Source organism: Phoxinus phoxinus (genome assembly GCF_949152265.1).
Source record: "Phoxinus phoxinus genome assembly, chromosome: 5".
NCBI classification, from domain to species: domain Eukaryota; kingdom Metazoa; phylum Chordata; class Actinopteri; order Cypriniformes; family Leuciscidae; genus Phoxinus; species Phoxinus phoxinus.
Genome location: NC_136880.1, coordinates 23,990,723 through 24,007,348, shown reverse-complemented (window position 1 = coordinate 24,007,348; position 16,626 = coordinate 23,990,723).

The following is a 16,626-nucleotide window of genomic DNA, read 5'->3' as shown; positions in this document are numbered from 1 at the left end:
GAACCAGGCCAGCACCCTCCCATTCATATTTACAGAGTCTCGGTGGCCTACATTCAATATTGGCCAATTGCCCGGTTTAAGAGTTGTCAAAACTAGTAGTCTGTTGCACACATATGTGAAATGTAAAAAACAAACAAAACAAAAAAACTTGGATAAAGGAGAGAGTGATAAGTAAATGTGTCCTATATTTAAAAGCAGAAATGTGAAGCTTACACATTTATAGAAGCACTTACATTAAAGGTTGGAATGCACTACATGACTTTTTTTTTTGTGTGTGTGTGTGTTTTTGGAATGCACTACATGACTTAAAATCTGAACAGATTTTAAAACACTAGGCAGCATATACTTGCCGAATTTGTTTAAAGTGACTCCGAACACAATAAACTAAAGCAGAAATAAGCACCTCTTTGCTATGAGACGCATGACAAATGAAAACAAAGCTTGTTCTAAAATCGGCCCAAAATATCAAGCATGTTTGATATTCTTCAACTGGATGGATTCATAGTCTGAAGCTAAAAAAAATACAGACTCTGTGCCCATCATACACTACAGGATTTCTTTGAAACCGGTCAACTCTGACTGCCCAAAGTCTGCAGACGGCTCTGACTTCGGCAACTACAGCGTTGACTCCTCTACACTCCTAAACACAAAGCTTTTAATTGTCTCTTAACCACAAATTATTGGTCAGGAAATTAGCTAAATTTGATCAAATGCACTACTTAAAAAACCATTGCTGTCTCAGAAAAACATCAAAGATGGAGTAAAGTTTTGGGCAAAATAACTGAAGTGTGTGGAGTGATGAATCACAAAGAAATGATGATCCAGAGTGGCGTCTTCGAAAATCTGCTGAGAAATACAATAATAAATGCATCTCTACCACAGTGAAGCATGAGGAAGAGTGTCATTGTGCGGAGCCTTTTTAGCTGCGGGTATTGGTGAGCTACTTCACTCACTGTGAAAAGTAATTTAATGCTTTGGAGTACAGCAGACTATTGCAGAATGGCTTGCTTCCCAAAAAGTTGAAAAGTTGTTATCTGAAGAGGAATGATCAGATGTAATTTTTCAAAAAGACCCAAACAAGTTCACCAGGCTTATGTTTAAACCGTATGCATTATTTGAGCTGTAAAGCGGCTTAAATATTTTTTTTACAGTTGTTTTAGTTATAGCATTGTGTTGTTATGACAACAAAGTTGTACATTTGTATATGTAGCTCTTTAGTATGTAGCTCTTTAGAGAAAAGGTTAGTAAGCGATTTGCACACTAAAATTATGTAATCACACATATTGTTTACATCTTGTGGCTATACTTTTTTATTTCAACATTTACAGATTGATCTCATTCAAGTGTCTCACTAGCTATGTTTCCATCCAAAGTTGCAAATTCAACCTATGAAAAAATGGAATATGACATAAAACATTTAAAGCACTGTTTCCATTAGATGTGTTCAAGAAAACAAAATCTTAACTTCCTGGGAAACTGGCACAAAGTATCAGTAATAAAATAAATAGCTGCTGCAACTGGGGATGTCTGTGACTCTATTTTCCCTACATAATAAATTGAGCACAGATAAAATGCAATAACAAACGCTGTGTTATCTTGCATTCAGGTGGATGCCTGATTTTTTAGTGAAAAGTTCTGGGAGGTAATTACAGCAAATCATCTTGATGACAGACTTTGGCTCAGGCATTTCAGAATGATTAAAACAATATTTTAGATGATGTGCTATGTGATTGGTCCACTGATTGTCTGGTTATCCAATCACATGAACTGTTGAGGCACAGCCATTTGTTTAGTTTTTTTGCGCATCCAGGAATTTATTCAGTATTTTTTTTAGGAAATGAAAACATAGCTACTTTAACCCAGATTTAAGCTTTTTAGCGAAAAGGGGGAGCAAGTAGAAATGAATTTGTGGTCACAATATGACAAATACTGTCAATTGAACTTCACACTGAACCCAAACTATATTTCTTTATCAACTATAATAACCACCTTCTATAGAGACTGCTTTTGGGTGTTATTCTAACACATGACGTGCAGTTGTCTATTTGGTCCGGGCTGCCCATTCAAGACTCCAAAGCAACAATGGTACCATGGCTCTGACAATGGCTCCCTCCTGGGAACAACAGTGAAGGGAGAGCTATCTCAAGGTTGTCAAGGGCTTTATCTCATGCCAGGCTTCCAAGGGGTTGCGCAAATCTTGACACTCTTTTCAGGGCGATAAAAAGTCCGAAAGATAGAAAAGAGGCAGGAAAAAAAAAACGAGGTCTTGCTGCCTTGGCCTACAGTAGAAGTCCACACAAGGTGGTCTGTTGTTTTCAAGGCTGAGAACAACGTATCATGTCTGCTGGTCTGGTCAGCTTTCTCACTTTGACAATAAGAGTGAGAGTGACTGGGAAATCTAACACTCGTCTCTTTGTTTGCAGAGAAAAACTAGAACGGCAGCCTACAGACTGCACGGCTCCTGTGTTATCACTACAAACCTCCTCTTCCCTTTTTTTCCACCCCTGACTCCTCTTCTCTCCGCTGAGACATAAACTCCTTTATAGTGCATAATATGTGGGCTTGAACATGGATGCTGGTAAAGTAATACCTGCAGAGGGCACAGAAAGTGCATTCAGGACAAGAGAAAAAGGGCAGATAAGACCCCGGTTGGTGATGGAGAGCATGGCCCTACACAGATCGCTCCATTTGTGCACTGACTCAAAATCTCATAAATGGATTTGTCATGTGATTAGCAGGAAAACAAAGGGTGACTTGATTTGGCCGATAACCGATTAATCGACTAAACGGTTTAAAATGGGTACTGAAAGCTAACAAACATAACAAATAAAATACCCTGGTGAAATAAAAATATGCTAATTGCAGACAGACTAATTTAATATACTTCAAGTGTGCTAGTTAACAACTCATTTTGTACTAAGGATATTTTAGTTGTAATTAAATTTGAGTAAAGCATAACTTTAAGGGTATTTAGTGTACTTTTGTGTACTAAATTGGAACAACTTCAAGTATACTTGTTATTTTTTGGCGTTTTTGCCTTTTATTCGGATAGGACAGTAGCTAAACAGGAAGTGAGGAGGGAGAGGGGGGGACGGAATCGGTCCATGAGCCGGGACTCAAACTTGGGTCGCCCGAAGCACAACAGCCTTAGCGCACTTGCCCACGAGGCTATTGGCGCCGACCATAAATGTATACTACAAGTTGCACACTTTGTCTTCAATAACAAATGCACATTAATAGACAAATAATACTTAGCTATACTTTGTACAAAATACTATAGTATACTATACTTTCAATGCATTGTTACAATGATCATTTCCAGCACACAGTTACAATATACCTCAAATATATTTTTAATAAAGTGCAAATAAATACACTTTTATATAAATACAGAATTTTCACTTCAAGTATTTTTTTCTAAAATATACAAAAGAACAATTATTTTAGAGTGTGTTAAAATTTGTATTGTGAAAATAGGTAAAAGCATGATGCTAATATACTTTTAATATATTTAAAGATAGTAACATTTTTGTTAGTATATTTGCAAAGTACAATTGAAAAAGGGAATATATTTCAAATACAATAAAGTATAGGCTACTTTTTTTCACTTGGGTGGTGCTGAATTTTAATAAAAACAGTACTGAATCATGAAAATGTACTGTATTTTTTTCAATATAAACATAAATATACGAATCATAGCCTACCTCGATCATTGTTAGTTCATAGTGCATTATCTAATGTTAAGATATACAACTTTAAAATGTAAAAATGTGTACTGAAATGAACAAATGAACAATGGGCCTACTTGTAATAGTAACTTTAGTTAATGATGGTCTCTTATTGTAAAGTGGTACCATTTCATATAATTACAAACAGTCAGGCTTAAAGATAGCCATCTTTATACACAAAGGCATAGCATTGAAATTAGGAAATGTATACTCTCCCACTTTATTTGTTTTTATTTTAGAACACTTGATGATTATTTAAAATAACATAATGTGTTACAGTGACGATAAAAAAAAAGAACTGAAATCGGATGATGATTTGGTTTGTTTCTGTTGGCTGCATGAACATCAATTTGCTTTCTCATGTCATTAAGATGCTTTAAATATGCAACTTTGCTGGAGAACAAATGCATTAAAGCGACCAGCTGGATATAGACTAATGCATATAGATGGTAACAATCGTGACATTACACTTTTGGGTCGGGCTTGTGTGTTTTTGTCACACAGTTTTAGCGGCTTGAGGTAGACCTAGTTAGCGTCCTCTCAGCCTCGACAACAAACATAATGCTGGTCTCCACTAAAACAGCATATAGTCAACAAATGAATTACTTTATTTATAACGATATGAAAACATGCACTGTATACATACCGTTTTCTTGTCTATGTTTTAAATCGGTATCTGAAGTGTCTGTTCTGCAGCATACAGCCTCACATGTCAAAACAAACACCACGAGGCGTCAGTGATAGTTTTAATTTCGCCTCTCGAGGTTGCTCTCGGCGCACCCTTCTCAGCCACTCCAACAATGGATGCAACACGGAAAATCTATCGGTATGGATTGCTCCAGCAACCGGTTATCGATCAATCAGTACTACACACAACGGTGACCTCTAATAGTCCTGCTGCGGTAAAAAATACATTAAAATGCAATTCATACATACAAAATGTTGAATATACATCTACGATGAGCTTGTTTTACTTTTTTTTGTTTTATTAAAATGAATTTGAATTACTTTTTTTGTTCATAAAGTTAAACAGATCAGTGTGATACAACTTTCCTGATATCACGACAAAGAAAAAAGCCATATTCTAAAACTAAAAACAGAAAAAAAGAAAAGTAGTTTAGCATCATCTTATATTATTTTTAAAGGGAAAAAATATTTGCACAGCACAAACACAAACTGCCTGTAACGATCACGAGGGAAAGTGCCTGTGTATTACCATCAGACGGACTCCACCACGGACAATACCACACTTCCTCAGACTCCATTGCCCATAATTCTTAGTTCAGACTATCATCCATTATCATAATCACCTGTGTCTTATTACCTTATTTAACTCTCCCTATGATAGCCTGCTTTTCACCTTCATTCCCTGCGAAGTCTTGTTTAGTGTTTGTACTGCAATTCTGAGTGTTCTGTCCGCTATTCCCGTGTTCTTGGTTTTGATCTCTGTGTCTGTCCTTGGATTTTCCTTTTTGCTTGTGCCCCTGTGAACCTGTTATTGTTTGGACTGATGTTTATGACCTCTTGCCTGTTTTCTGGATTACATTTTTGGATTACCCGCTGTTCAATAAAAACTGCATTTGGATCCTCAATCTTCGTGTCTCAGAGCAGTACGTGACTCTGCCTCAGTACTCAGTAAAATTTTAAAAACTGTCAAAAACTAAATGCACAAATTTTAAATGACATTGATCCAGCTCTTTTAATTTCATCTAAGTTTAACGGTTTTGCTCGATCACATAATATGCTCACATATCAGCGCTTTTATAAACCTGACTTTCCCTTGCTTTTGACTTTGGCTCTTTTTATTCTTACTTTTCAGTGGGGTTTTTACGTTTTATACTGCATCAGAAAAATAATCAATGATATTATCTTTAAATAGAACTCATTCCACACGAGTGTAAATATCCAACAGCATTGTGAAGATCACTTGGTAATTATGTTGTATTTGTTTTAAATGCTCTACTATAGTGATGGAGATTCCTCGACTCTCAATAGCCCTAGTGTCCGAATCGACTCCAGGACCGGAATCGACTACCAGTATCGATTCTGTATGTTTTTTTAAATGGGGTCATATAATGCTACATGCACTTTTACAAGTTGATTGCACTGAAATGTGTGTTGGCAGTGCCTGTACACAACCACCACACAAATCCATCCAGTCGTCTTTTAAAAAAAATCTCCTTATGTTTTCCCGTCTCAAATCGAGCCGTCTGACCGTGTGACGTCACACGGTCGAACGCCCCTCCCACGATTGTTAATTGACAGCAGCGTTGCAACACAGAGTCTGTGTTGCCAGACGTACGATATCGTATTTGTACGATTATTTTTACCTCTGTACGATGTACGATCAATAATGAAAAAAATCCCATAATGTACGATAATTTCAGAATTGCCCGCAAATTAGTTAAAAAATCTCCCGAAATCTAGATCGAGCAAGCAAGAGCGCGCATGTGTAGCGCGCGCACAGCAGAGAAAGGGAGCGAGAGACCTTGCGTGTGTGTGCTACTGCTAGTGTGCGTGTGTGCCTCACGAAGCGCATGTAAGCAGGGGCGTGTCTAGAGGGGGGGCACGGGGTGGCACCGGCCCCCCCTGGAATATGATTGGCCCCCCCTGGTGCCCCCCCTCCAATCTCATTGGGTTAGATTTGCTGTCAACCAACCTGAAAATGCCCACCGCACCATTGGACCAGAGCGCTGTCAATCACTGTTTGATTTGAGACTAGCGCGAACGCGAAGAAGAAGTGATCACAGTTGCGCGTTTTTAAATCAGGAGGAAAGAGACACCACCGCACCATTGTCAATCACTGCTTGATTTGAGACTCGCGCGAAGAGGAAGCACAGTTGCGCGTTTTTAAAACAGCAGGAAAGTATGTAAGTTACACACTAAATATATTTTGAAATATCGAAGCTACAAGCCCAGTGTGAATTCCCGCACGACGCTGCAGTTAACAGTCATAAAGTGCGAGATAAGATTTAAATAGCTAAACTAAACAGCTATTTTAGATATAGGCCTAGAAGTTTTAAACGAACAATAGAAACAATCAGTATGCAAAGTATCCAAAGCTCAGCTTTGGGAAAGGAAATATAGCTACAGGTCAGCACTGTGCCCAGGATGAGACCTGGATAACATTTTACAATGTATTTCTATTTAACACCGATATACTGTATGTGTTTTCCCGCTAATTACAGTGGATATAAGTGCAATTAAATAACACAATCACCTATTAAACATATTTCCATTATTATTGTATAAATATAGGCTAGGCTATATTTGTGTACCTCAAATGTGTATAAGTATTGGAATAACAAAGACGGAATGGAATTGGAAAGCTGTAGTTATCCAACACCTTGAAATGCACATGTGTAGATCAAGAAAGACAAAAATTCCTCGGGGGGGCATGCCCCCGAACCCCCCTAGTAAGATCACTTTTCAGACCTCAGTAGGCTATTTAGAAAACTCTGCATACGACCCTGGGTGAAGACCATTTGTGCAAAAATATTTCAGTACCCGCTCCCTCATTAACTTTGGGCTCAGTCACTGTTATAAATATGAAGGGAGGGGTCCCTGGCTCCAAAAAGTTTGACAACCCCTAATCCATGCAAAAAAGAAAAATGTAATACCATCTATATTTTGGTGATCGTGCTTAATATTTTCTAAACCAGTATTTATTTTTAGTTGAATTTTCTGATTGCCCCCCCCTGACTGGTTCTTGGTCCCCCCTGTGCCCCCCCATTTAAAATATCCTGGAATCGCCCCTGCATGTAAGGACCTATTTTTTTTACAGTCCATGGTAAGGACCCAACCAAGCGAATTATTCAGAGTTTTGTTTTCGAAGGGAATATTCCCCACGATCAACGTCAATGCTTTCATGTTTGCGCGAATCATTTCTCACCAGACTGCTTAATAAACGAAGCTCAGTAAAGCTGATTTTGCTAAGAAGCTGCTCCTGAAAAAATTATCAAGTTAATAATCAAGCCTACCAAGTTATTCGTGTTCCTGCTGCACCTCCAGAAGAAGTGAGTGTAAAGTTTTATTCATCACTGACAAGCCTACATTTACCGAAAAAAGTTGACCATTAGCTGTAACATCAATCTGTCAATGAACTAACGTAGCCTATATCGCTAAACACATAACGTTAGCGTTCGTATCGTATCTAACTAAGGTTACTCTGCCCTGCCAGTACATACAAAGAGAGATCAAAGTTACGTTAACTAACCATTCAGAAACGTCCTGTTCGATTCCTTAATTGTCGAACTCCTTCGGGGTCGTCATCTTGTTCTGGGTCCGACTCCGGTTCAAATTGATACGGTTGCACAGATGAGACTCCCGCTGCCATTCTTTCTCTCGACTGTTGTCAAGGCAACACTCCACGTGTGTTGTGTCAAAACCATAGGTCAAAACGCCCCACAGAACAAAGAGGCGGGGTGAGCAAAGCTCATTATCATTTAAAGACACATGCACTTAAATGGCGTGCTGAGAACCGGGCTGTTTTTTACCATGTCAAATTAGTGTTTTCTTACAATACTAATGAGATTTTTTAAATGAAAGTACATTACTAACTTTTCATTCAGACCCTAAAGAATCATATTGACTTTAAGACGTGAGGTGTGTTCGTATTATTTTTTGCATTTAGCTTCAACTTAACATTCTAAACTTCCTAGAAGAAACCAGCAATCTACTGCAAATAATTAATGTTGATTTAAAAAAAAAAAAACTATGTATCCTCTCTGAGACACATTATAATTCTGTTTCCCTCTTATCCAAAAGTAAACACAACAGAGTCACTTCAGGCGATGGAAGCGGTGCATGCTGTTCGTTTGATGAATCTGCATTCCTAACACATTTTGTTTGTATAACATAGTAAACTATAGTAAACTCTTTCTACAGTATTTCACAAATGGTTAACGTTTATTCAATTAGGCTAGTCCTCATGTGCAACATGGAGTGTACTGGTGCAAAGGGGAGCGCAGAGCCAGTGGATTGAGTGAAAGAAGATAAATAAGGAAAAGATTCTGCAAACAGACAAAGTGCAGTGACCCTGTTGACAGGTTAGTCAGCATTTCTTTCGGAAACACTTGGTTGGAATGGCTCAGGTTGAGGCAGCTCAGTGGGTGGTGCAATATTTACCGATCAAAATCCCCTGAAAGTCCCGCTCTGACTGGACTGTCCAATATCACTCAGCCAAAGCTTTTATACCGTGTAATTATTTATGCACTCTAAAAATGCTGGGTTGTTTCAACCCATTTTTGGGTAAAATATGGACATCAAATGTGACTTCAAATAAACACAACCTGCTGAACTAAGTTGAGACATTGGGGAAAACAAGCTTTTATGGATCTGTAGTACGGTGTATAAAATGATGATTGCCAGAATTGCCTCAATAAATAAAATAAAAAGAGCCTTCATTTATTCAACCCCCAAAATCAAGTTTATTGGCAAAATGTACAGACTTTCAGCAGTTTGCAATGAACAAATCAAAAAAAGTAATTTAAATAGTTAAAAACAACAAATGTTTCAAGTGGTTTCCCCAAATTCAACTGAAAATGCCACTTAAATGACTTCTGCGGTGTTCTCACTTCTCAAAATATTTCAACCCCCTGAATTATTTAGCCATTAGATGGCAGCAAAGACTGTCTTTATAAGTGAGTCAGTCAGTAAAGAAGACTTTTATATTGAAAGGACTAAAACTACGCCACGGAAAACATCTTAAAGGGTTAGTTCACCCAAAAATGAAAATAATGTCATTAATGACTCACCCTCATGTCGTTCTAAGCCCGTAAGACCTCCGTTCATCTTTGGAACACAGTTTAAGATATTTTAGATTTAGTCCGAGAGATTTCTGTCCCTCCATTGAAGCTGTATATACACAGTATACTGTCCATGTCCATAAAGGTAATATAAACATCATCAAAGTAGTCCATGTGACATCAGTGGGTTAGTTAGAAGTTTTTGAAGCATCGAAAATACTTTTTGGTCCAAAAATAACACAAAATAAGACTTTATTCAGCATTGTATTCTCTCCCGGGTCTGTTGTCAATCTGCGTTCAGGACTCCGCAGTGACGCTGCTGACGTAAGACGCTGATGACGTGTTATCTGGTGCGCCCGAGCTTCGTTTACAGTCTGAGGAAGACGCACGCTATATTCAAGCTATTCTACATTGTTTGCGTGGATATCATTTTTTTAATGGTGCGTAAATGTGCATGTCGCGGATGAGACACTTTTACAGCGTGCGTTTCCCTCAGTCTATAAATGAAGCTCGGGCGCACCAGATAACACGTCATCAGCGTCTTACGCCATCAGCGTAACTGTGAAGGATTGACAACAGACCCGGGAGAGAATACAATGCTGAATAAAGTCTTATTTTGTGTTATTTTTGGACCAAAAAGTATTTTCGATGCTTCAAAAACTTCTAACTAACCCACTGATGTCACATGGACTACTTTGATGATGTTTATATTACCTTTATTGACATGGACAGTATACTGTATATACAGCTTCAATGGAGGGACAGAAATCTCTCGGACTAAATCTAAAATATCTTAAACTGTGTTCCGAAGATGAACGGAGGTCTTACGGGCTTAGAACGACATGAGGGTGAGTCATTAATGACATTATTTTCATTTTTGGGTGAACTAACCCTTTAACTGTTAAAAGGTCAAGATATCACAGCAGACATTCAAATGGATTTCTATTACAATTATAGGACTGACCTGAAGGAAAATGCTATATCTACTGTAAATGCAGGTACACTTGCTTACTCGATCTCTCACAATTCTCTACTATAGTGATGGGGAGTCGACCCCAAAAGAGTCGATTCCTCGACTCTCAATAGCCCTAGTGTCGGAAGGGGCGTCAGACAGGGGGTAATAGTGGAACAGAGTAACAGGGGCCCTCGGCGAAGGGGGGGCCCTGTATTTTTTTACAGTCTATGGTTCGACCATGTAACCTATGGGCGAGAGTTCCCGCTGGCAGGCGGGAGGAACTGAAAATGGAGACTTGAAGTCGGACACTTTATGCTTCTCATAGTGACGCTCGCGCTGTGTTTGCATACTTTGACAGCTGAAGTGAAATAAATGCAATTTGTTAAATACACAGATGTTTCAGATACTTTTATATTTAATACTTTAGTAGGCTACTGCTTAATACAGTGTCTGTTTGTACTAGAATACAGTTCAACATAAGTATGAAGTGGGGTCTAGGTTTTTTTATCAGTTTTATTTTGATAAACATGATAGAATATAACATTGCGACTACATGAAAAGAGTGTTTACTGTTATATAAAACAGATTTGTCGATCAGAATGTCCCAAGATTGAACGTTTTTTTTATTCCTGACCCTATTTTGATTAAAAGTAATGGAGTCGACTTAAAATATTAGGAGTCGGGAATTGGAATCGAACACCCTTACTCTACTCTATAAGCATCAACGAACAATATCAATGAGAACCTATGTTTACGTTGCCAAGAGTGGTTGCTAGGGGTGTTCCGTAGTGATACATAGAACCGTTGGATGAAGCAGTCATAGCCGTGTTTTATCGTAATTAATACACAGCTATAGACCAATCAGAATCAAGGACTGTAACTATCTTTTTTTATAAATATAAATAACTATATCGTGATAAATACCGTTACTGTGAAATAAACAGTAGCCACTAGCCTAGCTTAGCACAAAGACTGGAGGTAAACGGCTCCAGCTAGCATATTGCTCCCAATAAGTGACAAAATAAAGCCAACATATTTCCTATTTACATGTTGTGATTTGTATAGTCACAGTGTGTACAAAAAACAAGGTCACATGAGATTGTATACGGTTAGAAGATGGCTGTGACACCCATCTCGAATGTGAGTGTTCGAAAAAGAGGGTTTTGATGTAAAAATCTTGATAACGTTATAATTGGTCTCAGAGAACATTATAAAATTTAAAACAAAATGCAGTTCATGACACATTTAATTATGATGTCATCATTAAAGAAGAAAAATAAAAAACTTGCGTCAAGGTCAATTTGTCTCTTACCATATAATATAATCATATCATTTATCCTTTTTTTGACAAAGCAAGGTTAGTTCAGGATGCAAAATGTCATGTGATGTGACCTCCCAAGAATGTAATACAGTATATTGTATATTGGATTAAATTATTTAAAATATATAAATTCTCAATTGTATTAAATATTCAAGTAATACATTTAAAAAAATGCTAAAGATTAACAAACTATTAAGATGTGTAAATAAATATACATATTCATAGCTTAAAGAAAACATTCTATGAAGCTGAAAAAAGAAAGGGGTGGGTACAGGTTGGAGTTTTCCAGGAGATGAGAAAAACAAGTACCGGTAAATGCCTCCCTTTAAAGCTTAGGATGTTCATGCTTGAGTTGGCCTGTTGGGATAGCGGCCAGGTTTGAGGACAGGCTCTGATGGGAGTCTCATTCATTGAGGTCCAGTGGTGTCCTCATGTTATTCTAGGCATAGGGAAGTGACGTGGATAAAATAGGCAGCCATTGTCTCCTGATGCGTTGACCTCATGCCACCTCTGGGACTGTCTAAATATTATTTCTTGCAAAAATGTTGAGTGCTGTTGATAGGGCCTTTTTCACAGAGCCTCCTCTCTACCCTGGAGTATGTCAGCTTTGTGTGCTGCTTCTCTTTTGTGTTTGTCGGTATTCATTTTGTGTACAATTAAGGTTCTTAGGGTAAGACGAAGTCTTACTAAACCATGAAAAAAAAGAACCAAAGGTGTTTATCACATGAATTTGAGCCTTGTACGTTATAATTTGATTACAATTGGTTTCTCAATTGCAGCTGACTACAGCTACAGCTGTATGGGGGGAATTTGTGCTGGGTTTGTATTCTCACATACTAATTTTATATGACTTTGGCGAGTCCACTTGTTTTCACTTAAGAACTCTTGTAATCTGTGATATTTAAGACAAAACTGTTGTGAATATCAGGGCTGTGCCAGGAGGCCACTGATATTCAGTGCAACAGTGTGCTTTCTCGTGCGATATCGCTTTAAACCACAGGACAAAAAAGTAAACAAAATGTAGGTTAATCAAAATCATCAATAATACTGAATAAATTGCACTTTTCACACAATATTGCCAGTAACTAATACCTAACTCTGCCAGTTGTCCCCGTGCAACCCACAGTAGTGGCCAGTGTTTCGTTCCTGAATGATCAATGTTTTTAAATGATTCACTCATCTTCACTGGGTTGATTAATTGTTTTATTCATTGGTGATTCATTCGCTGAATGATTCATTGTGTTTGAACGAATCGGTTGATGAATTAATGATTCTTTTGTCTAGTCCTTGATTAAGGTTGTCCAATGTCGGTGGAAGGTAATTTTGAACTCAAGGCTAAAAACGTATCTATTTAATATGTATTTTGGATTATGTGGCTACATGGCTTCATGTGAATGCAATATGTGTGTGTGTTTAAATGTAGGCTATTTGTAATTAGGGGTGTTTCCTCTGAAGAGGCAGTGCCTTCTGTAAATATTACAAAATGTGACATTTTAATCACTCGTTTTTCCAAAGTACCACTGTCCAACAGGCACACCAGCAGATAAAGTTACAGCGGGAGTCCGCGTCTCTCTTGGCTCCCCTGAGCCCATTGAATTTTAACAGAACCCCTAAGCGTGCAGTGGGTTTGGTGGAGGGTAGTTGAAAATGAATGGGGTTAAAGTCACGTGATATGAGGCAATGCGCAATGATTGAATATGATTGGTTATGGTTGGATATGATTGGTTCATGCAATAAATCTCACATCTTGTGGGCGTTTGCGAATTGGTCTGAATGAACAAAATGATGCTATCAATAGGGGAAGACAAAAAGTAACTAACTCAAAAGTAAGAAACTGTCATTAACAACTTTTTGGATTGTGTCTTATGTATAAGCTTTTCAGAATTGAATTTAGAATGCCTTTTAAATTCCAACTCAAAAATTCTGAAATGAGTTTGTGATTAATTTATAAAATGTGTTTTATATAGGCATGTATGTATATATATATAGCATATACAAATATACAGTATATAGGCTATATATATATAGGCTACTGTATATACACACACACGTAAATAAAATACAATTCTTTGTTCTGTGACTGTTGGCCATGGCTAATTCAAATTCCAATTTTCCCAGCGCTGGTGCTCAGGGATTTGTGTCCTGAGCGTCAGCACAGTATGTACCATGTACCAAGGAGAAGCAGCAAGCCGGTTATGGAGTTGTGTATGGTGGAGTGTCAGCTGGGCTCAGGATGCATCCTTCCTCTGATGAGACTGGAGATGCTGACTCACTCCTACAGCTATAGTGGGTGATTAAAGTATAATGCCATGTGTGCCACCTCCACATACTGCACATGCACACACACGTACAGCCTGACTGGTCATGCAAAAGAAACAGATCTCACACTCACAACTGCACATGTAGAAACTAAAGTAGGCATGCTGGTTTGTCAGTGTTTATACCTGTAATTTTCCTGAAGGCCACACTTTTCTTCACGGGGAATAACACATTAGTCTTCCTGTTATCTATAAACTAATCTGCTCCAAAACAATGACAAAATGTGCATTTAGAAGATATACACATTCAAAACTTAGTCTCTCACTTCCGCCAATATAGATCAATGATTTTGATAACCACTCTGCACTTCAGCTTCTCTGATTTTCTGTCCAATCAAATGCTCTCTGGAGTCTATAACACCTACATTATAAATAGACGGTGAAGCTGTGGCTAAAATCAGTCACTTGTTCACACATTTACTATTTTCTACATGGTGAATGGCACATAGTGCACCATATAGGGGACAGGCAACGATTCAGTCAAGTGTAAATATGCTTTCCATTGGGGAGAATGAAATCTGGTTTCACATTATCACACGATCTGCCACAGCCCGCACACAGAGACAGCACAGAGCGGATCATAAGCGCGAGTTGGCGCGCCAGAAAATGTATCGGACTCTAGGAAATTAGGAAGATTAGGAGGAAAGTCAGGAAACTACAGCTTTACTGATCTCAACGGCTCTGGCAGGGCTGTGATATAAAATGCTTAAAATCTATTTTTTAAAAAGGGAGGAGCTGTTTGATATGTCCCGCCCAGTCTTCCTGTTTCAGTGGAAACACATTGAATAATGCTGCATGTTTCAAGGCACTTCTCTTGCCTTTAAGGACATGGCACACACTGTGTGGAGGCTCCTGAAGGATGTAGGCTGTTGGAAGAGGGACCAAGAGGGGGAGGCTATATTACCGTTTATACGTCTTAAGTCGGGCTTTTTGCTCTTAAGAACACGTCGCACAATTATTAAGAAAGAATGTGTGCGCTGGGTGGCCCTGACCTCGCTAATTACCACAGATTGCACACACACTGTACCGACATATTTGCTAAAATGTCAGACGGGCCAAACTGAGAGTCTCTCACATATCACAACCTTTGTAAAGACGGCGTACTGTGGGAGAGGCTGTAATTAAAAAGCCAAACATGTTTTGTTGAACTTTATACGTGGATCTCAGTGTTCGCGCCAGCGTGAGCCAATTTGGAGGGGTACAATTTAATACCTCGCTCTCTATTTCGAAGTTTACGAGCTTGTCAAATGCTCGTCGGATTTTAAGGGCTGAAGTAAACAGCATGCGTGAGTTCCAAGCCCTAATTACCCCAAAATGTCAGAGGATTTAAGAGCACTTCCTCTGGAATAAACTTCTGCTCCAGGTTTGTTTGAAAGGCCTGTCAGTTTTCTCAATCCTATTGTATACCTAGTGATCAAGAGGCTAACCACTTCCTTTAACCATTTAAAGACAGGCCTGTGATTGGCTGCAGACTGCACGGTAATGAGGACGCAGCCAATCATTTGCCTTGCTCTGGAATGAACTTTTGGGAAAGGTTTGTTTGAAAAGTCTGTCCGTTTCAAATCTCTGGTTCTTCTTGTATAAAAGAATTTAGTGATCAAGAAGCTATAACTGCTTCCTTTAACAGGCCTGACATTGGCTGTGGCTGGTGCAGTGATGATGACACATCTGTCACGAGGCAGCACCATGCATCTTCTCGTCCCTGTGGTGGCGACCTGCCCACCCTCAAATGCAACCCACTTAGAGACGGGCTCTCTCTCTCACGCCGGTTCTGCCCACTTCACTACATAGAGAGAAGGAAAATAATCAGATCTGCCTCAAAAGGTTACCCTACAGCTCACCTACACCTATTCCCTCTCCCACACTCTCAGCTGAGCTTATTATGTGTTGGTGCTTCTCACTTATAGTTCTACTGCGATGTGGTTGCAGTACATTTGTGTATATCCTCTTCATAAATAGCCTCACTGATCTGAATCCATTATTGACCTCTCCTATAATGAAGTGTGTGGTTTGCAGAGCTTTAACATGATTCCTAGAACATTTGTGTTGTTTTGAAAAGGCTGTATTCAAATGACAGTGGTGAGGTGTTCTGTATGTACTGACTTTATTGAAAGTGAATATCTGTACAGCCTTGACTGAACATAAGCTATATTTACACTACTGGCCTGGAAAATAGATAAACTCAGTGTCCTTCATATTGTTATTTATTTAGTAAGTATGTAAAGAGGCAAAAGTTAAATGTAAAATATGAAACTTGTCTGAAAAAAGGGCAATTGTGATTTTATAAAAAAAAATATAAAACCTGAAATACAATTAATTGTCTTGAGGACAGGGTTTAATTTTTCAATTATATTCAATTATTATCAACGCATCTTCAGACATGATTAAACCTGGATTTAATCTATTTTAGCCATCTACGTATGTTTTGTAGATAGAAAATGTAAGTCATTCACTGAAAATCACACTGGGGAAAAAAAAGGAATAAATAAATGTACATAGATATGAACCCACGTGTCAGGTTTTGGGTGTCATTCTGGAGGAATTAGTCATAAAGCCA